This window comes from Periplaneta americana, chromosome 7, assembly GCF_040183065.1.
Source record: "Periplaneta americana isolate PAMFEO1 chromosome 7, P.americana_PAMFEO1_priV1, whole genome shotgun sequence".
Taxonomy (NCBI): Eukaryota; Metazoa; Arthropoda; class Insecta; order Blattodea; family Blattidae; genus Periplaneta; species Periplaneta americana.
This window is the reverse complement of record NC_091123.1, coordinates 153,032,947-153,060,383: the sequence shown is the minus strand read 5'-3', so window position 1 is coordinate 153,060,383 and position 27,437 is coordinate 153,032,947. Positions and strand designations below refer to the sequence as shown.

The following is a 27,437-nucleotide window of genomic DNA, read 5'->3' as shown; positions in this document are numbered from 1 at the left end:
AGGTCTTGTTGGAATACACCTCTCCCATCCGGAAATGATTTTTGCAGCTGGGGTACGATTCTGGTTTCCAATAAGTGAATATATTTGTCAGAATTCATCATTCCCTTCATAGGTATTATTGCTCCAGGCCCTTCATGTGTAAAACAACACCAAAACATTACTTTAGGGGGGTATTTGGGTGCTTGTTGGAGATGAGCTGCTGTTACTTTTTCGGATCCTTTCCGTACGTAAGAAACACGGTGGCCGTGGACCTCGAAATGAGACTCATCGGAAAAAAGTACATTCTTCCAGTCATTCACTGTCCAGTGTTGATGTAATTTTGCCCACATTAAGCGTTTTTTGCACATAACAGGGGTTAGCAGTTGCTTCTTAATAGGCTTACGAGCCCTTCGTCCAGCTTCCAAAAGCCTACGCGGCACTGTTGTGACGTGAATATTCGCCCCAGTGGTAGCCATTAACTCGCGAGTTAAGTCGACATCAGTTAGTCTAGGATTTAATTTACTTTTCCTGACAATTAAACGATCATCTGCAGGTGAAGTCTTCCTTTTCCGGCCACAGTTTCCTTTCTTCTGGGGTGTCATGGATCCAGTCTCCCTGTATCGTTTTATGATCGAATTAACAGTAGCCAAACCGATGTGACATTCTGCAGCAATTTGCCTCTGTGTCATAGAAGAATGCTCTGCTAATGTTATAATTTTAGACCGTTTTCGTGTAGTTGTAGCCATTTGTGAAGACGACAGAATGTACACAGGATTGCAGTATTAAGTCTCCAACACAATTGAAATGCTTATAAGTACAAAACGACAGGCGAATTGTCACATATTATAAAAAAAATAATAACGACAGACCTTCAACAATGGAATTACACGTACTACAGATGTCAAAGCGGTATGAGCAGCTGTGAGGCCAACAATGACAGAAAATGTAAAAATATGTCGTGTTCGGATTAATTTGCACGCTGCTGTATAGGCGTGAATTGGAAAGAGAGGAAGCTGTTCTGTTACCTTTATATGAAACGGGTCAAAGTCAGGATAGGAAAAGAAATATAGGAAGTTTAACAGGGAGAGGAGTAAGACAAGAATGTCCTTTATCACCTATTCTATTCAACATCTTACTTACTTACCGGTCCCTAAGGAACCCGGAGGTTCATTGCCGCCCTCACACAACCCCGCCACTGGTCCCTGTCCTGAGCAAGATCAATCCAGTCTCTACCATCATATCCCACCTCCCTCAAATCCATTTTAATATTATCTTCCCATCTACGTATCGGCCTCAACAAAGATCTTTTTCCCTCCGGCCTCCCAACTAACACTCTATATGCATTTCTGGATTCGCCCATACGTGCTACATGCCCTGCCCATCTCAAACGTCTGGATTTAATGCACCTAATTGTCAGGTGAAGAATACCATGCGTGCAGCTCTGCGTTGTGTAACTTTCTCCATTCTCCTGTAACCTCAGCCCTCTTAGCCCCAAATATTTTCCCAAGAACCTTATTCTCAAACACTCTTAATCTCTGTTCTTCTCTCAAAGTGAGAGTCCAAGTTTCACAGCCATACAGAACAACCGGTATATAACTGTTTTATAAATTCTTTCAGATTTTTTGACAGCAGACTGGATGACAAAAGCTTCGCAACCGAATAATAACACGCATTTCCCATATTTATTCTGTGTTTAATTTCCTCCCGAGTGTCATTTACATTTGTTACTGTTGCTCCAAGATATTTGAATTTTTCCACCTCTTCGAAGGATAAATCTCCAATTTTTATAGTTCCATTTCGTACAATATTCTGATCACGAGACATAATCATATACTTAGTCTTTCCGGGATTTACTTCCAACCCTATCGCTTTACTTGCTTCAAGTAGAATTTCCCCGTTTTCCCTAATCGTTTGTGGATTTTCTAACATATTCACATTATCCGCATAGACAAGAAGCTGATGTAACCCGTTCAATTCCAAATCCTCTGTGTTATCCTGAACTTTCCTAATGGCATATTCTAGAGCGAAAGTGAAGAATTATTATCAGAACATGGAAGGAGTGATAGTAGGAGGAAGAAGAATAAAGTGCATAAGATTTGCTGCTGATATGGCGGTGTTAGCAGAAGAGGAGATGATACTAAGGGATATGCTGCTGGAGATAAAATGTAGCAAGAATTGAGACTGGCTTACATACTGAAAAATACCGAGTCAGCTATTGGTGTCTGCTGGCTATATATCAACAACTGCTAACCTGGCTACGGTATGACGACACGGAATAATTAGTTAGCATGCAGAAGTGAACCTATAACTAAACATATATATGAAAGTTATAGAATAAGTTTAGGAGATTAAAATAAAAAAAAAATTGATTTAAAAAAATGTTAATGGTAGAAAATTGTCGAAAAGAGCAGATAAATAAGTTCTAAAGTTTTAATGGTTATCACGATTGGTTTAAACATGTATTAAAACCAGACGTAAGTGCAAGTTTGAACCAATAAATTACTGAGATTTGCGATTAAGTTTATTTATTTATTTAAATTTAAATTTAAATATACAGAATAAAGAATATAATTACGAACAAGAGAAATAGATATAAAATAATACAATCAATATAAAAAAGGAGATACAGTAGTATTAAAAAAAATTGAGACCGAATGAGCAGCGCTCGTGTTCGGTCGCAGTTCAGATATAATATTAATAGGCCTATAAGAGAATATAAAATAAAATAAAATAGGAAATAAAATTAAAATTACAGGTACAGAAATTATATAATACAATATTAATATACCGTAAGAGAAATATAGAAAAAAAATATAAATAAATAAATAAATAAAATGAAATAGGGACTAAAATTTAAATTTCAGCGGCAATGGAATTATATAATATAATATTAACACTAGAGAAGAATAATATTGCACGTGAAAAGTAGGACAATTTCAAAATTATAGAATACAAATATAATATAGGTTGATTAATTCATACACATAGGCTATACATTTATTTAATCAAATTGAAGATATTAACAAGTTTCTAATTTTCTTGTTATATGTTAGTGGGTTACATGTTAGAAGTTCTGGGTGTAATTTAGCTAAAGCATTGTACAACCGAGGGCCAAAATTAATGCTATGCTTTAGACCAGCCGATGTAAGACATTTAGGTTCTACTAATGTTGAATGAATATTTCGTCTTGTGTCATAATTATATAAAGTAGTTTAGGAAATTGTATATTTATTAGGCCTATGTATAACTATTTTTATATAGACCATTTTTAAATTATTAAGTTTGTACTTTTGTGAACTAATATCAATAAATCTATCTAAATCTAATCTACTGGAGCTACATGACAGCTGTGACCAGTATGGGATGAAGATAAATGCAAATAAGACCTACAAAAGAAAAGTCTAAGTAAATCCTTAAGAAGGTTGAGAGAATAGTAATAGGCCATATTACTTAATTCCTAGCAGATGATGATGATGATGATGATTTTTTTTATTTAATTGGGTTATTTTACGACGCTGTATCAACAACTAGGTTATTTAGCGTCTAAATGAAATGAAGGTGATAATGCCGGTGAAATGAGTTCGGGGTCCAGCACCGAAAGTTACCCAGCATTTGCTTGTATTAGGTTGAGGGAAAACCCCGGAAAAAACCTCAACCAGGTAACTTGCCCCGACCGAGCCCGGGCCACCTGGTTTCGCGGCCAGACGCGCTGACCGTTACTCCACAGGTGTGGACAAGATGATGATGCTGATGATGTTGATCGTGATCATGAGGACAATCGTGTTCATGATGGTTGTGACAACAGTTGTTGACATCATATGCGGTCGGTTTGTTGTTGGCTACAGGCACTCGTATTCTGTTTATTTAAAAATTGTTTTTTCTAGCAGCATTTCTATTTTCATTTGCTACAAAACGCGACGTTAATGGAAGTCAAGAGTTTTGACATGTGTAAAATTACATGGAAGATAGCGACCCTCCATTTTCTCATTCGAAATCGGGATCATAAAACCTCAAAGTTTTGTTTTAATACAAGTATCTATAAACAAACATCATTCGTAACCACGACACCAGTTGGCGCAGGCCTCCATTGCATTCCTATGTTTCGCAGTGACACGTCACCATTAACGGACGTCAGAGAGCGCTTCTCACCTGTTTCATACGTAACTACACGGAAGGTAAACACTGAATTTAAAATCGCGTTGGAGCGGTGAATTAAGCTCTTCTAGTCATCACCATTGTCATAGTCATCAACTTCAGGTTCTTTCAGTCACATGTGAAATAAGTTAAAGGCTCTTCGGTTTGCACAGGAAGGCCCTTTTCTGCAGTATCTTTTTGTTTGTTATCTATCTATACTAATAATAAATCTGTAGCCAAAATTTTTCTGGTAATTTTCGATTTTCCAAAAATAATTGATGTTAACATGTATAATTAACCATCCTGAAACCGAAAACCTTTTTTTTTTTTTTCCGTCCGTCCGTCTGTCTGTCTGTCTGTATGTTTGTTACCTTTTCACGCGATAATGGCTGAACCGATTTGTATGAAAATTGGAATATAAATTAAGTTCGTTGTAACTTATATTTTAGGCTATATGGCATTCAAAATACTTTATTTAAAAGGGGGGTTATAAGGGGGCCTGAATTAAATAAATCGAAATATCTCGCTTATTATTAATTTTAATGAAAAATGTTACATAACACATGTTTCTTTAAAAATGATTTCCGATAAGTTTTATTCTATGCACAATTTTGATAGGACTGATATTTAAGGATATACAAGACTTTTAAAATAACAATACAATACATTTTCACCGCCGCCTCAGATTATAGCGTTGTTGTTTCTGCAGTAACTCCTATGTGCAAAATATAAAATTTTTGAATAGGAATAAAAACACATTTATTCATTCCACGGCAATGGTACATAGGAGATCGTGAATTCTTACATTTTCGAAAGAAAGAAATATAATTACATATCACTGTTTATGCTGTATCACTATTTAAGTTATTTGAAGGGTTCAGAACCATGGTGGGCCAAGCACCATTTACAAAAGACAAGGGTTAAAATTAAGTTATTACCATAATTCAATGGAAACATATAGCAAGTAATATAAAGTATACACATTAAAAATAAATGATATGTCAATCTTCATTAAACTATGGTTGCATGTAATAACAGTTAAGAAACATGTTAAAGGAATTGTCATTGCAACAAATGAGTGCCCTCTGGACCAAAATGATTGCATTTTAATTTTTTTAAATACAATTTAAATTAAGTAACATATTAAACGATTTATCCTTCTATCAAACATGAATGTTACCTGGATCACACGTCCTATTTTTATTATGTCATTACTTTATATTTATTTCTAACAGGTGCAGCTGAGCGCACGGGTACGGCTAGTCTATAGTAATAATAAATCTGTAGCCAAAATTTGTCTGGTAATTTTCGATTTTCCAAAAATAATTGGTGTTAACATGTATAATTAACCATCCTGAAACCGAAAATCGCTCTTTTGAAATTTTTGTTTGTATGTCTGTCTGTCTGTCTGGATGTCTGTCTGTTACCTTTTCACGCGATAATGGCTGAACCGATTTATATGAAAATTGGAATATAAATTAAGTTCGTTGAAACTTAGATTTTAGGCTATATGGCATTCAAAATACTTTATTTAAAAGGGGAGTTATAAGGGGGCTTGAATTAAATAAATCGAAATATCTCGCTTATTATTGATTTTCATGAAAAATATTACATAACAAACGTTTCTTTAAAAATAAGTTCCGATAAGTTTTATTCTGTACAAAATTTTGATAGGACAGATATTTAATGAGATAAATGAGTTTTAAAATTATAATAACAACGCCATCTAAGGCGCTATACTGAAATAAAAACAAATGACTTCGTCTATAAGGGGCCTTGGACAACAACAATCGAAAGCTATTGAACATAGCCTAAGGGAATGTTTCTGTGTTTGTATGAAGTAATATCGGAAGCTAATAAAGTGTTTAATTATTATTTCACTATTGGAAAGTGTAGCTTCTCTAGATGGACATAATTCTACATTGTCATTGCAGTAAATTTTGAAACATATAGCAAGTAATATAAAGTATACACATTAAAACTAAATATGTCAATTTTCGTTAAACTATGGTTGCATGTAATAACAATTAAAAAACATCTTAAAGGAATTGTCATTGGACCAAATGATTGCTCTCTGGACCAAAATGACCGAATTTTAATTATTTAAATACAATTTAAATTAAGTAACATATTAAACAATTTATCCTTTTATCAAACACGAATGTTCCCTGAATCAAACGTCCTATTATAATTATGTAATTACTTTATATTTATTTCTAACAGGTGCAGCGGAGCGCACGGGTACGGCTAATTAATTAATATTTCAGTAATGTAATTACTTTATATTTATTTCTAACAGGTGCAGCGGAGCGCACGGGTACGGCTAATTAATTAATATTTCAGTAATTTCATCTGGTACATATTTATTATAAACTATATTCTCTTAAGGATATGGATAGGTGAAAATAATGAAGAAAAAACATTAAAAAATATACATTTTGCTTTTAACTCTAAAAAATAAAATAATGTTTCAGTTTTCTAAATCTGTACTTATTTTAGCCCTGTGACAATTTAAAGCCCCTCAGGACGAATTTAAAGGGACCAGCGCATGCGTGGAGCTGCAGCCCTTTGAACTGACACTCAGCTGTCTTTCTGACAGATTTTGTTCTTCATTCTAACCAATTTTACTTTTCATTCAGTTCATATTTCGCGTTGTTATGAAGAGGAACAAGTGTGCGGTAGACCTGTATAGTATATAGTATATAATATATAATATATTTCATATAGTATATAATATATTTCATATACATGCTGTACTTTGATACTCCTTTTTTCGATTTTCCAATTTTCAACATTTTGTAACATTCAAAATGCTCTAATGAATGCAATTTTTCTCCAATCTCAGTGAAACTGATCAGTAAGAGAAAAAGAAATTGGTTGGGTAACTGGTTGAGGGATGTACTGGAAGGAATGGTGAACGGGACAAGTCTTTGGAGCAGAAGAAGATATCACATGATAGGAGACATTAAGGGGAGAGGATGGTATTTTTTGGTGAAAAATGAGTAAATTAAAAAAAAAAATTCTTTAAAATACCCTGTGATATGTGTGGAATGCATAGCATAACATTTTGTGGGTATTTGTGCCCTTATCGGATGTTGAGTCGCCATTTTAAACTTCCTGCGTTATGGATTTTCAAATCACTCGCCCACTTTTATTGTTGTTTCCGGTAAATTATATTTTCAAAATTTCTTTTCTCTTTAAAATACCCTTTGATATGTGTGGAATGCATTACATAACATTTTGTTGATATTTGTGCCCTTATCGGATGTTGAGACGTCATTTTTAAACTTCCTGCGCTATGAATTTTTAAATCACACGCCCGCTTTTATCGGTTTCATGTAACTTCATTTTTTTGCTACATTGCCAGAAAAAAATGTGTATAATTTCTGAACCACTAAAGATATATATATGAAATTTAGAACATACATTCTTTAGACTATTAGGAAATGTTTCTCTGTAACAGAATTTTGTTAATTGATTTCATTTAAAAAATACGTCCGTTTGTTTGCAAGAAAGGAAATCAGAAAATTGTTATTAAATTTTAATTGTTTATTTTACAAACGTAGGGACTAATATCAAAATTCTGTTACAGAGAGTTTGTAGAACATGCTTTTGCAAATACATTGCAAAAAACTGTTTGAATCTATCTTTAAAAACGATTTAATATATCGGTTTTAGTACAATCCTGCATTGGGTATGCTTTTTTCAAATTTGGGCCCCTAAATAATTTTTTTTTTTTTATATTTTTATTTGGTTGAGATGCCACAGCTATGAGCTCTCTACATACAAAAAATTAATATTTTACACCAAATAGGGAAAAAGTTTAAAAAAATACCATCCTCTCCCCTTAAGATAAGTGGATCATATGCGGAGATTAAGAGGAAGGCAGAAAATATGAAAGACTGGAGAATGCTGGGTTTGCAGTGAAGTGAATGGGCCATGACCATGAGGAATTATGGACCAAGACTATACAATTCAGTATTGAAAAATAATCCAGACCTAAGCAATTTACACATTCTTAAGTTTAAAAATAAAGTGAAAATGTTTGTATGATATTTGAATAATTTTATTATAATTTTTTTAAGTGTTACTAGCATTATATGGTACAAATTTTTATTGTATTTAACTGATGCATGTACCCTATAAGATAAAACATTGTAATAAATATAAATAGATCATTTTCTTAATTAATAACAGTGTATATCTCCAATAAATTATTTTCTTAGCATCGCCACAGATACCCTTGATTGTACTTGTCACTATATCTTGTCACTAGAAAGTTTTTGAAATTTATATTTTCCCCGCCATTCATAAAATATTTTGATATGATACCTCTTGCACAAAAGCAGAGATCTATAACTGAAACTCGATTAATATATTTCAGTATTATTTGTATTTATCCTGGTAATAATGAACAGTTTGACTCGTAGACATTTTGTTTTTTCAGCATTAACTTCCCATGATTTTACGAGAAGATTAGAAGAGAACGGCAGTTACGTAGACTTTCAGCTCCCCACTACTACCATTAATGCACAACACAACGTCAATACGACGGTCGCTGTCGTCTGCGATACAACGAACTTTTCTGTTGATTTTCGAGTTTGGCATTTTTTCCGGTTATTATATGCTTATTTAAGTTGTGTTAACTCTCGCTAGTGGTTTTATATTTTATTTTATCCGTCTTAGTATTTATTTTATTATTGTAAATATTTTTGTTTTATCACTATTATTATTATTATTATTATTATTATTATTATCATTATTATTATCATTATTATTATTACTATTATTATTACTATTATTACTACTATTATTATTATTACTACTATTATTATTATTATTACTATTATTATTATTATTACTATTATTATTATTATTACTATTATTATTAGACCTTATTAAACCAAGCATTCTAATCATTCGATAAGAATGCTTGGTTTAATAAGGTCTATAACCTATTCTTTTTCTACTCCTGAGTCACTATTAATTCTATACTTTATTTTGGTTCGCTCTAAACTTGAATATGCATCTGTAGCCTGGAATTCCATTACTTCAACCGATTCGGTTAAATTGGAAAATATTCAAAGAAAATTTATTTCCTTATGTGCTTTTCGATATATACCCAATTCCACTGACTTTAACTATGATATTACCTGTAAATATTTTAACTGTTGTAGCCTTTATGCTAGACGTCTAAATCTTGATTATCAATTTTTTTTGCAAAGTTATCAAGGGTGATATTGATTGTGAGTCTATCATAAACAATATCAGCCTTCGTATCCCTACAAAAGGTTTAAGATTTCAAAAAATTTTTTATAACCGAAATTCAAAATCACTTTCTCCAGTCTGTAGATGCATAAAATATGCCAATTTGCATGGGCACAATTTAGATCCTTTTAAGGTTTAGTTTCGTTTTGATTATTAGTTTTTACTGTTTGTACTCAATTGTATTCATGTATGTTTTTGTTATTTATGATATTATTTATTTTTGTTTTGCACCTTTGTATCTTCTGTTTGTGTATTGTGCTGAACTATAATTGGCCTCTGGCTGTTGTTCAGCACACAAATATTAATAATAAATAAATAAATAAATAAAATTAATAATAAATAAATTATTATTATTACTATTATTATTATTATTACTATTATTATTATTGTTATTATTATTATTAGTATTATTATTATTATTATTATTGTTATTATTATTGTCATTATTATTACTAGTATTATTATTACTATTATTACTATTATTATTATTACTATTATTACTATTATTATTATTATTATTATTATTATTGTTGTTGTTACTATTATTTATATCATCAGTATTATTATTTGAAATTTATGTAGACTACTGGACTGTACCCGAGCACGAGCATATGCTCATTTCGGGTATCTATTCATATGTATTCAATTCAAATGTAAATTGTAAATATAAATATATAAATATAAATATAGATTTAAAGGTAATAGTATGGGCGATTCTAAAGGGAAAACATTATATAAATGCGTATCTTATTCTCAATGGTTTCCGAGAAACAGCTATTTGAAAATAACAGGCATGAGTCTTCTTTTCTTCCTCCGCATAAAGTCCGCTGGCTCATTTAATACCCACGCGGCTTTCTTTGTATTATTATTCAAGTTTAACCTTTAGGTTAACGGCGACAGTAAAAGGCAAACTGGTTTTCTCTCAAATAATTAACAGCAGCCGCGGGGATTTATATGTTTTCGGACTTGCAACACAATATTATCCCCTAACCTGAGCAAATACAACATAACATCTCGAGCTGAGGCATTAACAATACTGCCAAGCATTTGGTAATGTATTGATGAGGAATGAAAGCAGAGGAACATATACAGTAAATAGTACTTCCTCTGCCAGTCAAGCTGTGCTGAAAGCATTTCATTCTTCTAAACACCTGAAGTCAAATAGAGGGACATCATTTTATTTTTACTAACATTTTTAATATTAACCTGGCTATACCTTTACAGAACCGGAAAACCCGTTCGCTACCCCCTTCCACAACTGGACGTCGATAATACTGGCGTAAAACACAAACAAATCACTTTACTAGGTATAGGAGGGAAGAAAAGTACTTCGTCTATTTACGTAAACTAGGAAATATCGCGATTTTGAGTTCGATAATTTTCATTAGGATTTTTATTTAATCAAAATGCAGTACTGTATTAAGAATAAGTGTTTTTACTCACGAACTGAGCTATCCATGCGAACGTATTCATTATGCAATGTATATTATACTGTCTACAGCACATTAGCGTACAATATAGAGAATAATGAAGTTCAATTGAAAAATAATCATAATATGGATATTTAAACACATTTTTGAAGATGGTAGCCATTCATTTCGATAGCCTATTATCGCACTATAGACTATTGCATCTAATTCCAATTACCAGTTTCGTCCTCCGCGCTAGTAACTCATGTCGAAATAATTCTGTAGCTACTCTATAAAAGAGTACCGGTACCTTAAGTAATGTAAATTCAATCTTCACTTCTGTCCGACTCGCATAGATAAAATTACTCAGACATGTTATCTACTGTACGTCCAAGGGGTTATTCCGCAGGATCGTAGAAAGGAGGGAAATCACGTGGCAGTTAATTACTTAACGAGGCCCTTTTATTTAAGTTATTTTAAACAGTTTTGTCATATTACGTAAACGTCCAATTCCTAACAGAAATTAATGTTTTCAGAAAAGAGCTAAGACAGCCCTGCTTTTGCAGAGGGGCGTGCAGAAGCAGATGGGGGAAATCGGGATGCAACGTAGGCAAACGGACAGTACCTGTGCGAAAATATGATTCAATATTAAAAGTTCTTTCGTCACTGGAAAACGCGAACATATTTCTGGAACGTACTATACTCAGTATCTCAGTGCTGTTTACTATAAGCGGCCTTGATTCTGTCTGGAAAACAGTTGAAACTTCATTAGTAGAAGGGGTGGGAGTGAAGTACATTCAAAAACTCAAGTACAATAAAAATTGACGTAAAAATAAAATGATGTCCATGTATATTGTAAGCTGATCTGGAAGTGCTTGGTGAAACTTACGAGTTATGATCATAGGTAGGGAGTTCGTAACAAAACAGTAGATTTCAGTTGATTACAGCGAGGAATATACAGGGACATCATTTTATTTTTACTTCAATTTTTATTGTACCTGAGTTTTTGAATATACTTCACTCCCACCCCTTCTAATAATGAAGTTCCAACTATCCTCCACACAGAACCAAGGCCGCATGTAGTCAACACTACTGAGTTAGTGAGTATAGTACGTTCCAGAAATATGTTCGCGTTTTCCAGTGACGAAAGAGCTTTCAATATTGAATCATATTTTCGAACAGGTACTGTCGTCCGTTTGCCTACGCTGCATCCCGATTCCCCCCCCCCCGCTTCTGCTCGCCCCTCTGTAAAGGCTAGTGGCTGGGCTGTCTTAGCTCTTTTCTGAAAACATTAATTTCTGTTAGAAATTGGACGTCTACGTAATATTATACAACTGTTTAAAATAATTTAAATAAAAGGGCCTCGTTAAGTAATTTACTGTCACATGATCTCCCCCCTTTCTACAATCCTGCGACATAACCACTTGGACGAACAGTAGATAGCATGTCTGTGCAGGTCGGGCAGAAGTGAAGATTGAATTTACAGTACGTAAGGTACTCTTTTATAGAGTAGGTACAGAATTATTTCAACATGAGTTACTATTACGAAGGACGAAACTGGTAATTGGAATTCGATGCAATAGTCTATAGTGCGATAATATGCGCAAAAGAACTGAAGCCTGTATCGAAATGAACGGCCACCATTTTAAAAAATGTGTTTAAATATTCATATTATAATTATTTTTCAATTTAACTTTATTCTCTATATTGTACGCTAATGTGTTGTAGACAGTATAATATACACTGCATAATCAATACGTTCCTATGGATAACTCAGTTCGTGAGTAAAAACACGTACTGTTAATATTGTAGGCCTACTGTATTTTGATTAAACAAAAACCTAATGAAAATATCAGGCTCAAAATTGCGATATTTCCTAGTTTACGTAAATGGATGAACTACTTTTCTTCCCTCCTATACCTAGTAAAGTGATTTGTTTATATTTTACGCCAGTACCATCGAACTCCGGTCGTGGAAGGGAGTAGCAAAGGATGTTTCCGGTTCTCAACCGTTAATTTAAAGGTATAGCTAGGTTAATATTAGAAATGTTAGTAAAAATAAAATGATGTCCCTGTATTTTTTTATAAATGTAAATAAATGTAAAATGTAAATAATTTTAATTTGTGTATTGATTTTTGTTATTATAATTGTGTCCCTGTAACGTCTTGTGACGTGGCAAGAATATTTTCTTAGCTTAAACAAATTTTTACTGACAGTTTTGGTAAAAAAATATGAATTTCATGATCTCAGAATATATATTTTTGTTTACCGTAACGGAGCTGATTTTCTCCACTTGATTAATAACTATAAAAATATTTGATTTTTAATAACTATGTTATCTTATATATATAATAGCCGCCACTCAGTAAATTATAGAAATGAAGATCTAATTTAAGATATTCTCTACATCTACTTATATAACTCCGAAACGTTTCACATTCATATTATTAATATAGCATTAATATGTACAATTAATGAAAAATAATCACATCATGGCATTAACTATAATAATATTTCAATTCTAATGGTAATAATGTCATCAAACCACCTCAAGTTTTGTAGATTTTAATATCCAATACACAGCTGTACTCGTAAAATTACACACCATAGAATCAGACCTGTAAATTATTATTAGTGTAGCTTGAAGTTTTTAATAACCAATTAAATTTGAACTCTAAATTTGTCAGCAATCCTGCAGGTCATGGCCTTCGTGTAATAGTCTACCGGTTATTGTAGTGTGTGCTTTGTTTTATTCTGAAATGCAATTAGTTTTCAAACCTGACGAAAGATGGATTTTGGAAAATAGGAAAATTATTTAGGAAAACTAACGCTTCGCTGAAAGTTACTATTTTTCTGAAAATCCTTGGATGCCAGGCTTCAAAATGACGGGTCATTCATTAAAATCCGTTCAGCCGTTTTCCTGTAGTTTCCATTACCAGTTCAAATTATTATTATTATTATTATTATTATTATTATTATTATTATCATCATTATTATTATTATATATGTGTGTGTATCATGTTTACTATTAACTTATGTTCTATAATATATATTATATATATACTAGTTCAGTATTATCATCGATCTAATTATATTTCCTGTCATATGTGGCACTGATATTTTGTAGAGCGCTAGTTTCGCAGTGTTATGGTTAAAAAGTAGCTGGACAGACCGTTTCAATTTACTAGCAATCCCACTTACAGTTATCATGCTCCATTATTATTATGTACCGAACTAGGTTATGCCATTTAGGGCTAGAGTTTGAACCAGGGGGTGAAACAGAGAAGAGTTTCCGGTAGCAAGACTGTGCAGACCGTTGTTTTGTTGCCCGACCACCAGAAGCACTAAACGTTTCAATGGAATTTTCTGATTGGATCCTAGTGGGAAACACGTTGTGTACGAGATATATCTCGTAGGCGGCAACAGAAAGCCACACAGAACAACAAAATAGCCGCCATATTTCTTTTGGGAAGAGAGCCTAATGATTATTTAACGAGTTGTTTGTATGTTTATGTTATTTAATTAAGAGAATAAGTGAAAATTTTATTATAACTAATATTTTATTTATACTTGTTCTGTAGAAATTTTTACTTATTATCTTAATTAAATAACATAAATACACAAAAATAATAATATTCATCTTCAACAATCTTTATAATTTGATAAACAAACTCAAATGTTGAAAATTGGCGCATCGCACTGAACTACAATAAATGCGAAGCAATGATATTTACTTTGTGTCGTCCTGCTAATCCTCCATGCATAAATCTTTCAACCAACGTGATACCGTGGAAACCAAAGGATGAAGCTGTAAAATATCTTGGAGTGCACTTAGATCGCCGTCTATCATGGAAACATCACATCAACAACAAACTTAAATTGGCCTACTCAAGACTCTCTAAATTATATCCGCTCCTCAACAAGAAATCATCTCTAAAGCTACAAAATTGCATGCTACTTTACACATCTCTATTACGACCTCTACTGCTTTATGCCTGTCCTGTCTGGGGAGGAGCTGCAATAAGTGAAATTAAACACATCCAGTCATTTCAAAATAAAGTCCTACGAATTTCACTCAATTCTCAATTTGTCCGTAACAGCCAACTACACAGAGAAACTGGCATTGACACAATCAAACAGTTTATTCATTCACAATCTAAGAAGTTCTATGACAACCTAGAAAATGTCCCAGGCGCCGTCCATTACTCCCTCGGAAAGAAGTCCACATTTCCCACCAGAATCAAGAGCTGACTTCCAATGGACCTCATATTATAATCAAAATTTATCATCACACCAACCTATGTACACAATTATTTATTAACAATTATTTTTGTTCATTGAGGAGCCCAATCTAGGCTGCCCTCAATTCAGTGTCATATATTGTATTTATAATTTTTAGAAATGATCTGTATAGCGCTAAATGCGCTGATCGATCAATAAATTGTTAAAAAAAAAACTCAAATGTAACACCTGCAACAACTTCTACATAGGACAGACAGGCAGATCATTTCAAACAAGTTACAAAGAACACATCACGGCCATAACAAAATTACAAAACACTTCCACATATACAGAACACATCACAAATGCTAACCACACATACAGAGACATCAACACAGACATGGAAATTCCACACATCCAACCAAAAAAGCCAGAAACTAAATACACTGAAACAATTCGAAATATGCAAACACACAAAAACACATCCAAATGAAATTATCAACACACTACTCAATTTCAGAACACACACGCTCTTTGACTCCACATTACACTACATAAACACATCCCACAAGAAACAAAACAAAGGGCGCCAAGACCAGCAACGACCAGTTCTGATGATGGCCAATAGCAGGCCGAGACATGTTAACAAAGTAACATAAAATTTAACACGTGAAAGATATATAATACTTTTTCCAAAGTGATATAGTGTTAAAAGTTGTGTAATCAGGATGCATAACAAAATGACCAATATCACGTTCAATATTCAAATGTTAAGCTTCACAGCCAGACCACCAGGAGCGCACCATTTGTTGTGTGTCGTAATATGCGCTTTGCACTTCTATTATTTTGTTGTTCTGTGACTTGAACCCTGAAACTCCAGGATATACTAACCGATAACTTTTCTAACTTACTTGGGAACGAAAAATTTCCTATAAATAGGCTACAAGTCGGCATAAATCAGTTTTAATCAGACTAATAGGTCGGACACAGTTTTTTTTTCTGAGCTGACTATACCCAATGTGCCATATGAGTGAGCTCTCACCTATACCCCATAGCACACCTAACCTGTTTTTTTCACTCAGTGACCAAACGCTCGCCTTTAATTACTAATAGTGTTAATTATTTCCCTTCTGTAGCTTCGCAGCAATTTTACTTGGTCCTCAGAATTTCCGTCGTTATCTATTGGTATTATTCTGTTCAATGATCTTGTGACAGGGATCTCCGGTCCGGGAATGCATTCGGAGTGATGATACTGTGAACTCGCCCATTTCGTCGTTATGTGTAAAAGGAAGCCACTGCTATTATATGAATGAAAAAGTTCCATTCATCAGATATATATGACGAAATTTCTAATTTTGAATTACATTCTGATTCACTGGCAGATTTCAATGCTGATACATGTTATCAGTAACTAAACAGAATTTCTACAATACTAAGGAATCACCGGGGCCTATTTCAAAATGGTATGGAGTTGTTTCTGATATTTGTATCCCGTGTACAGGGACATCATTTTATTTTTACTAACATTTTTAATATTAACCTGGCTATACCTTTGGATTAATGATTGAGACCCGGAAACACCGTTTGCTATCTCCTTCCACGACTGGAGTTCGATGATACTGGCGTAAAATACAAACAGATCACTTTACTAGGTACAGGAGGGATGAAAAGTAGTTCATCCATTTACGTAAAGTAGGAAATATCGCGATTTTGAGTGTGAAAATTTTCATTAGGTTTTGTTTAATCAAATACAGTACAGTATTAACAATAAGTGTTTTTACACACAAACTGAGTTATCCATGCGAACGTATTCATTGTGCACTGTATATTATACTGTCTATAGCACATTAGCATACGATAAGAGAATGAAGTTAAAATGAAAAATAATCATAATATGAATATTTAAACACATTTTTGAAAATGGTGTCCGTTCATTTCGATACAGGCTTCGGTTTTTTTGTGCCTATTATCGCACTATAGACTATTGCATCTAATTCCAATTACCAGTTTCGTCCTTCATACTTAGTAACTCATGTTGAAATAATTCTGTGCCTATTCTATAAAAGAGTATCTTACGTACTGTAAATTCAGTCTTCACTTCTGCCCGACCCCCACAGATAAAATTACTCAGACATGCTATCTACTGTCCGTCCAAGTGGTTATGTCGCAGGATCGTAGAAAGGGGGGGAATCACGTGATAATTACTTAACGAGGCCCTTTTATTTAAGTTATTTTAAACAGTAGCATAATATTACGTAGACGTACAATTAATTTATAACATAAATTAATGTTTTCAGAAAAGAGCTAAGAAAGCCCAGCCACTAGTCTTTACAGTGGAGCGAGCAGAAGCAGGTGGGGGAAATCGGGATGCGACGTAGGCAAACGGACGACAGTACCTGTGCGAAAATATGATTCAATATTGGAAATTTTTGTCACTGGAAAACGCGAACATATTTCTGAAACGTACTATAATCGCTAAGTCAGTACTGCGGCGGCTTGGTTCTGTGAGGAAGACAGCTGGAACTTGGTTAGTAGAAGGGGTGGGAGTGAAGTACATTCAAAAACTCAGGTACAATAAAAGTTGAAGTAAAAATAAAATGATGTCCCTGTACTATCGAATTGGATAATATTTAGCTTCCACAATTATCACTATCCTCTAGCTGAGGTTCTGGCTGATATGTAGGCCTACATCTATTATCAGGCAGTACATCTCACTTGAAAATTTGTGTCAGAGGAATAACAATTATTTGTATACATCTGAAGTCTGATTAGTGTAATATGTAGCTAGTGGGCGATGTATTCAATGGAGAGGGAAAGGAACTGGCCACCCTACCCCATTATCTCATGGCCTAGTTGCCTCATAAGTGGCACCTTCTTGGTATCACTTGAGAGGTTCAGACCTGTCGACAGTTGACTAAACAACAACAACAATTATCACTAATCTAAAACTCTCAACATAGATTTGCAAGTCCACACTTGTGGAGTAATGGATAGCGCGTCTGGCCGCGAAACCAAGTGGCCGGGTTCGATTCCCGGTCGGGGCAAGTTATCTGGTTGAGGTTTTTTTCCGGGGTTTTCCCTCAACCCAATATGATCAAATGCTGGGTAACTTTCGGTGCTGGATCCCTGACTCATTTCACCAGACGCTAAATAACCTAAGATGATGATAAATCGTCGTAAAATAACCTACTAAAAATTAATTTGCAGTATAATTTGTGGCCAATACTACAACGGTGTCGTAGGAATGAGTGAAGGGTGCTAGACGCGAGATATGTCCTGCGTTGTATGTCCATTGTGCAAATCACTCCTGAATCAAAACGTTGCTCTGTGTAGTGTAGGGATTAAAACAAGTAGAGCTGTAACACAGCTGATCTCCTGACATAAGGCTTAGAACAGCCATCGTCAACTGGCCTGCATACTAGTTCGGAGCGCCGAGACGCTGGCTGAGGAGGTAGTGTGCAGTGTGTCGAGCCAAGCCAACGTATCCCATCAGAGAAGCCAACTTTCTGACCATAATTTACAATGCCTTCTTCAATTGTGTTCTACACGAGCATTGACACCTAACATAAACCAGTTAGTAAGGGAAAAAGAATTAAAAAATCCAGGAAAACCAATTTTAATGATCAGCGAAAATAATTTTTATCATTTGTTATTTACATGGTAATAAAATAATTTAGACCTACTTAAGTCTTGTAACAGAAACGATAATATGTTTCATATGTTATACATAATAACAAATAATTGGTTTTGTGATACATAGTGTCAGATAAAAAATGGATAATTTTATTTTATTGACGACACTTGAGCAAAGGAATAGGATGACATGATTTAAATATTAGTAATGGATTCGATTTGTTTAATATTTTGTAACAGTAAAAATGCGTTAGAGGTCTGTAACTTCTGAATTACTTTAATATGAAAAAAGAAAAACTATTTGCTTTCAAAACCGTTGCAATACATAACGAAAAAGTACACTTGTTTGCGGTCTTAAACTGAAAAGTGATTTAAAAATCCAGGAAAACCAATGCTAATGAATAGAGAAAATAAGTTTTATCATTTGTTATTTACATTGTAATAAAATAATTTACTTCACTCTTGTAACAGAAAATATAATATGTTTAATATGTTATACATAATGAGAAATAATTGGTTTTGTTATATATAGTGTCAGATAAAAAATGAATTTATTTTATTTTATTGACGACACTTGAACAAAGGAATAGGATCACATGATTTAAATATTACTAATGGATTCGATTTGTTTAATATTTTGTAACAGTGAAAATGCATTATAAGTCTGTAAGTTCTCAATTACTTTAATATGAAAAAAAAATATTTACTTTCAAAACCGTTAAAATACATAACGGAAAAATACAACTGGTTTCTTGTCTTGTCCTTCACACTTCTACACCTACCCACCTCGCCTCCCGTTTTAGTTACCTGTCATCATATCATAATCTCTTCACACGCACGCAAAATAGCCGCATACTAGCCATACCAACACATAAGATATCGTATTCATCATCATACACAATGTCGCTCTCGCGCTTGTGGAATACCCTACCCAATGACATCAGAGACTGTCGGAATTTAGTAGCGTTCAAAATCAAGCTTATTAAGTATTTTCTTACTGGGTAGAGTAGGTTTAATTTTTACTTAATCAATAAAAGAAATGCTTCTCTGTTCTTAACTTTTACAATAAACTGTCTAGCTTTTATTAATCAGTTAATCTTTTAGTACTTTGATTTTTATTGTATTTGTAAATTTAACATTAATTGTAATTATAATTGTAATTGTATTCTTAATATTGTAGTTGTAATCCCCTGGTAGAGGGGAAGAGAAGGTCTGATGGCCTTATCTCTACCAGGTTAAATAAATAAATAACTAAATAAATAAATAACTAAACAAATAAATAAATAAGTAAATAAATAAATAAATAAACATAAAAGTAATTTACTTATTACACAGTTCCTCTTAAAAAAATTAAGTACATGCTTCTTCTGTATTTATTTTTATCATAATTATTAGAGACTTATTAAAAGGATTGGACAAGTCAACTGACGCCAATGCCATCACCTGATTCCTTCCCCCCCAACTCCTGCTGCACAGTTGATGTCTAAGCTAGCGAGCAAACTGTGCCTGCACCATAGTGCACTGAGATGACGGCTCCTGGCTTAGAAAGAATGTAAGCAAAAACAAGAATACCGTATGTAAATAACCCAATCAGAACGCAATAAACAAAAATTCACTCCATTAAACTTCGGGAAAATATAAACCCTACACTCTCTACGTCTTTGATGTCATATGAACTCACAGAATATCAGTACGTAAAGCAACAGCTGACGTCATTCTATAGCCAATGTACTGCAGATCTGTAGCCGCCTCTAGCCAAGGATTTGGTGCAGGCATGCCAAAACCCTGCACATTGTGCAGTAGTCTCTGTGCGATGTGCACTTTCTATTCCCCTACCTGGAGGGAGTGAATCGCCTTGAAGAGGAAAGCGACAGGGCTGTACAGACCTGCAACAGCATACCAGCTTTTGTTTCAGTAACGCAATTTCAGTACGGGTGCCGATTTGGCTGTGTCTGTGAATGAGTTATGATAAATAAAGTGAGGAGTTCACAGATAACGGAGAAGAGAAATTACGAATCATATTGTTATAATGTTTTCCTCAGCCAACAATAATTATTTTAAAATGAAAGGCTTTCATCACCCCATGTCGAGGTGTTGTGACAGTTTAGATCAGATTAGTAAAGTTCTCAAAATATATTGCCAGAGCTTATTTCTTAATCAGTGCTCCCACGGCAAAAACGAACTTAACGATGGCGTTGTTTTGGAGTCTGTAGTAACAATCAATGGTTAGACGACTTATGACTTTCTTTTCATAAGCTGGTAAGTGATGAGAATATAGTGAGGAATACATGTGAGGCTCTTGAGGTTGTAAGGAGCGATGAAAGCAACTATTTGCAAGACGGAAAAATTTTCTGGAAAAATATGTAGTGGCAAATTTTTCATCTCACGTCAATATAGGCTATTACGCTAATATACTTACATTAATAAATCTGTAAACCTGACAAATAGAATACCGTCGCTTCACAGCTTGTGAACTACACTTTTAATTTCTTTCAGTAACGCTCCCAACTTGTCGATACTTGCTATCAACGTTTTCCAAATAAACTGTATATTAATTTAAATCCTAAGCTTAATTTATATTATTTATTCATATTAATGTTAATTTATATTGACATACAGCAAGGAAATTATTTCAGTATAAAAACTTCACAATGTCCTACTGCATGTAATTGATTGGGAGTATAATATTTTCTTCAACATTTTTGTACCAATTGTCCCAATGAATAATAATGCTCGACGAACAATGAAAGAGTAGGATCTATTACTTTAAAATAATTAGTACCTACTACGTAAAATGAAATACTTGTTCGATTTTTGTTGTTTCGAAATTACTGCAATATTTTTTTTTCTTCAAATACTATATAAAAGTCATATTAATAAATTATGCTTTACAAACAACCACTTTGTGAAGTATAACTGAGTAAGCCTAAAGTTTCTTGTATTACAATTGTCAAGTATAGACACTGATAATAACCGTGTTTTTTTCCTTCTGCTAGGTGTGTTTACAATGTCAAAATGTCTATTTAATCCAACCTTAGAAGCGCAGACTAAATTATTGTACACCCCTCCAGCTAAGAAAGGGTAGGAGCAACGCTCGAATGATGCAGTCTGCACAGAACCGGCGATCCACGCACAAAACTGCACATTTAGAGTCTGATTTTTGGCATGCCTGATTTGATGTCTAAACTACAGGCCTACAAGTGAAGTAGTCATCAAATGAGGCAATCTGTACTTAACATCCATTATTCCCCTCTCCATACCTCGTCTTTCCCAGATTTGTAAGGATTTCTAAACCTACACTATATATTCGCAAAAGAGAAGTTATCTAATCATGGAGACAGCACTGTTTAAGGAAACTTTTGAAGGCAAAGGTGGAAAAATGTCAGACGAGGAACAATATTTTCCGCAAATCGAACCAGGGCTCTCGGGATTTGTAACCAAATGCGCTACCAGGTGGAGATAAAATTCTTTGTAAATCATAGTTTGTAGTGTTCAATATAGGAATATTAAATGTTTAGGTACATCACTGGCTTTAATACATCGCCCCTACAGTATCTTTCGCAACCGTAACTCCACCCTCGTAACTTTGAGCGATTCGAATGGTACATCAAGCATTCGTGTAATGGTTTGTAATAATATAAACCATGCAATTTTTATAGAGCATTGAGTGAAGTATATTGAAACAAAATATCACAGGCAAGTAGTCTACTGTTTTACTGTCAAAATTGAAGCATTCACTCACAATTGAAGTACTAACCCCGTCGAGATGTATGATTATATGGAGACTTAAGCTACGTAATATACAGCAGTATTAGAAAAATGAGCACTTGATTTCAAGAGGGACCAACACAAAATGAATTTCAAATTGTCATTCCAAATTGGCATCATTCGGTAGATGTACAGTACAACAAGCAAATGTTTTGAACTGCTTGAGTTTTAATCTTCCTTCTTTTTTTTTTTCTTTTCTAACTAAGCCTAGCACTAGAAGAAAATGTGGTAGGACTCACATCAGAAAAACGTCGATTTTTCATACAAGAAAACGCAGGGAAATAAATTTTAGACATATAAATTAGCTCTTTTTATTTAATTGGTTATTTTACGACGCTTTATCAACTGCTAAGGTTATGTAGCGTCTGAATGAGACGAAGGTGATAACGCCAGGGAAATGAGTCCAGGGTTCAGCGCCTAAAGTTACCCAGCATTTGCTCTTAATGGGTTGGGGGGGGGGGAGGAATCCCGGAAAATACCTCAACCAGATAACTTGTCCCAACCAGGATTTGAACCCGGGCCCGCTCGTTCACGGTCAGGCATGCTAACAATTACTCCACAGCGGAAGAAATGAGTTCTAATATTATTATTATTATTATTATTATTATTATTATTATTATTAAAATGTTATAGTATTAATTCTTGTAAATTAATCATTGTAATGTATGATCTTTATTTTGTTATTATCTCAATTATTTAATTTGTACCATAGTTGTTCATTTTATTGTATTAATTGTATCACTGTGCTGGATTTTTATTAACCAATGGCTGTTGTCCAGCACATAAATATCAATAATCAAATTATTATTACTTACTTATTGGCTTTTAAGGAACCCGGAGGTTCATTGCCGCCCTCACATAAGCCCGCCATTGGTCCCTATCCTGAGCAAGATTAATCCAGTCTCTATCATCATATCCCACCTCCCTCAAATCCATTTTAATATTATCTTCCCATCTACGTCTCGGCCTCCCTAAAGGTCTTTTTCCCTCCGGCTTCCCAACTAACACTCTATATGCATTTCTGGATTCGTCCATACGTGCTACATGCCCTGCCCATCTCAAATGTCTGGATTTAAGGTTCCTAATTATGTCAGGTGAAGAATACAATGCGTGCAGTTCTGCGTTGTGTAACTTTCTCCATTCTCCTGTAACTTCATCCCTCTTAGCCCCAAATATTTTCCTAAGCACCTTATTCTCAAACACCCTTAACCTATGTTCCTCTCTCAACGTGAGAGTCCAAGTTTCACAACCATAAAGAACAACCGGTAATATAACTGTTTTATAAATTCTAACTTCCAGATTTTTTGACAGCAGACTGGATGACAAAAGCTTCTCAACCAAATAAGAACACGCATTTCCCATATTTATTCTGTGTTTAATTTCCTCCTGAGTGTCATTTATTATTTATTTATTATTATTATTATTATTATTATTATTATTATTATTATTATTATTATACAAATTTAAAGAAATCCACGACTCTAATATGCATTCTACTTTAACCATTCTTAGTAAGAAATAATAATTCTGTAAATATTTATTATTATTATTATTATTATTATTATTATTACAGAAATTTAAAGAAATCCACGACTCTAATGTCCACTCTACTTTAACCATTCTTAGTAAGAAATAATAATTATGTAAATATTTATTATTATTATTATTATTATTATTATTATTATTATTATTATTACACAAATTTAAAGAAATCCACGACTCTAATATCCACTCTACTTTAACCATTGTTAGTAAGAAATAATTATTTAAATATATTGTTCATTTCATAACCTTCAGTCCTGACTTCAAGAAACACAGTTTTATCAGATCTGGACAAAGTAGATACTTCACGTCACAAGTCTGGTTGATGTCTGGTAATAATTGGAAGGAGTTACGCAATAATAGACCAAACGACAATTTGAAAAATGAGACATTTGTACACATCTGTTGATGGCAGGCTAATTTAACTCTGATAAAATGAGATATACGATATCTGAATATTGCTGCTACTTCTAAGCAAAAATTCGTTTATTGCGTAAAATGTATTTATTTATTTTGCTTTGAAATATTAATTCAACTACTGGTCTCTTATTAAAAATCGGTTAGCCTTTCTTGGTATTATTTGTGCTATTTTTTTTTAATAGTATGAATGTTATAATACTTCTTGCACAAAATGTTTTATAAAAAAAGAACGGCCAATATCTCGAAACAGGTTTTTGGCGCTTGGTCTCTTTTTACGATAACTCCGTCCAATTAATAATAGTATTACCACAAATTGTCAGCACCTAACTGAACTATAGAGCTCTTCCCGTTTCTTCCTCGCACTTCATACTTCACTCTTGCAAAGATACTTTAGTTAACACAAGACATTCACTAGTACGGCACTCACGAATCGTGTGGTCAACATAACGCACCGCTGTCTCGGTCCTACAACACAAGGACACGCACTCGGTCATTACAGAACCGTGACAAATCACTCCTGACCCGAGAATGTAGCCTGGGACCGCTGACTTGTAGCTATCAGCGCCACCACTCGAACCACAGAGAACACAAAACTATGTTTCTTTTTAATTTTTAATGAAAATTATGATTTGAAAGAGCATTACCTTTTACTAGTTACAAAATCTCTTCCCGCGATTCCGTAGAAGAGATAAGGATTTTCTTTAAACGTTTCTGTGATTAATTTTGATTTAAACACACGATTCAGAGCTCTGAACTTCAGACAGGTTAAAGTCTTACCCTAATCGTTGATGACAGAGGTCGTAACGACAAATACTGTATGAATATATTAATCATATCCAAGAGTTATTATTTTCAAGAGTTTTTAAAACTACATGGTCTACATCAGTGGGATTCTATGGCCATCACTTAGGGCAACAGAAGATTAACACAAGACAAGGGACAAGCAACAAGGGACACAAGCCTAGTCCCAAGGGAAGAGAAATAAACCGTTTTACTGCTTGATATTCAATCGCACTCGCTGACTTCGTAGATAGGGTAACATTTTATCATGAGTTGCAATTTATAATAGCACACACGGGAGGACGCAGAATCCGACACAATTTCACCCTAGTCTTCCTTTTTGCAGAAGTGAAAATAATGTAACAAAACTGCACTGGGATTATAACCCACATCCCCGGACTCCAGGGGAGAGTCAAAGCTGTACTACAATCATACCAGTGCTTAAAATGGGGCGGTGTAAGCCAGGTACGCATTCGAAACCTCGATAACGAGCCGATATTGCAGGTATATCGTTAAATAGGACTGATAAAATATGACTAATATACTTCATATTAAAGTTACCATCCTCCTAAAAGTTTTACTCAGTTTGCTATTTAATTACATAATATGAATTCGATGAAAGCTTCTTTACATAGTTTTAATAAAATATTTATGAATTGTGTCATATAAAGGGTTAAAAACTTGTAATAATTCGGGATGAACACGGTTCAGACAACAGATGGTTCTCGTTATTGCTTCAAACGTGAAAACAGTAATTTTTATTCTCTAAAAGTCTCAGCCCTATTAAGTGTGAGACAAGTGTGAGATCATTGTGTTTCAGATAATGTTAATGGTATCTTGCCCTTTAAATAAATTTTGTAAGATATGAATAACTTTCTATTCGTGCATTTTTTAATTATGTTGCATGCTAAGAGGTTATTTATAGTTTCTATGATTGAAGTTCCTAAAAAAAAAAGGCTGAAGATTATATCCTATTCTAATTTGGAGTTAATCTTTCGAAATGATAATTGATTCCCTTGAAATTGTTGGCACCAGCCTTCTTGTATTTACTGGTATTAGTCGCACCTCTTTTAAAATCACTTTAAGCACTGAACCATATTATTAGAATCACCACCATCATAATCACCATCACGAGCAGCATTTATTTAAAGAATTAGCCGTTCGGAACATCACGTCTTCATTCATATGACAACTACCAATGAAGAATGTAGACGTTTACAAGTAGTAGGACTCAGTGGTCGTGCGGTAAGCACAACACAGGACAAAGATGAGGCAAAGGACACGCACATAGTCCCAGTGTGAGCATGGGGGTCGAACCCGGGTTTGCTACAAACGCTACCACTTGCACATACAGAGAACACGAAATATAGATGTAGGATTAGTCTCATTTTTTCGTGGATGTTGGTTAGACCGAAGGGGGAATTGAAAGAGCACAAATGGGCATAGGATGATCGATCTATAGTCTACCGTGTTTCCATCATTCCGTCAATGAAAAGATCTGAGGCCATGATAGGGAACTGGGAGATTTCGGGCCAGCAATTGAGGCGTGCCCCGCAGTAGCGGTCGGAATTTAAGACATCAGAGACGAATTGTTTTCGCTGGAGGTGTGCACGCCACGAGTGGTCCATGAGGAAGCTGCCTACGACTCTATCGAGCGGGCCCAGAGGCACCCCAAGTGCTGATCGATCCAGCCAAGCGGCCCGCCCGTCTCTCTCTCTCTCGGCGTCGGTCCTGGGATTGATGCTGCACGGACAGTTCAATACGACGTGGTCGTCACTGTTACCTGCTGATCGTGGACGATCGCCTCGCCGGGGTGGTGGTCGGCGCTCTCATGGCTCCGGCATGCTGGCGGGCGGTGTGCGCTGGCCCTGCACCACGACGCGCTCGTCCGCGACTACTACTCCGCTCCGCGCTCATTCAGTCGGCCGCCGCCGCCGCCACCACCGCCGCTGTCGCCGCCTCCGCCATCTCCCGCCACCGCTAGGGCGTGCCTGCGCCCCGCGCCTGCGCACTTGGACGCCTCATTGATTTTCAGCTTGGATCATACAATACGAGTCGTGGGGGAGTAAGAGAGAGTACCGCCGGCCGGTGGGATCTCGGGTTACGGGGTCATACGACGTCCAGCGACCATGGGGTACAGAAATGAAGGATGTGCGAGTGCTGTCCGGCCTACTACGACCACCGCCGCCGCTCCCACTCCGGAGTTGGGACGCCCCCTGGCGGCTCGCTGTTGTGCGACCGGCTAACAGCTATCAGTGCAGGCCCGCATTTCTTTAAGGCGAT

The 27,437-nt window shown here is 34.7% G+C and overlaps 1 long non-coding RNA gene across 1 annotated transcript in view; it reads right to left on the bottom strand.

Moving 5' to 3' along the window:
• Positions 1-27,026, bottom strand: part of LOC138702740 (uncharacterized) — a 256,014-nt gene extending 228,988 nt beyond the window's left edge. The window contains exon 1 of the long non-coding RNA XR_011332890.1: positions 26,938-27,026. This is a non-coding gene — a long non-coding RNA (uncharacterized lncRNA). The remainder of the gene's footprint in view (positions 1-26,937) is intronic.
• Positions 27,027-27,437: the final 411 nt, after the last annotated feature.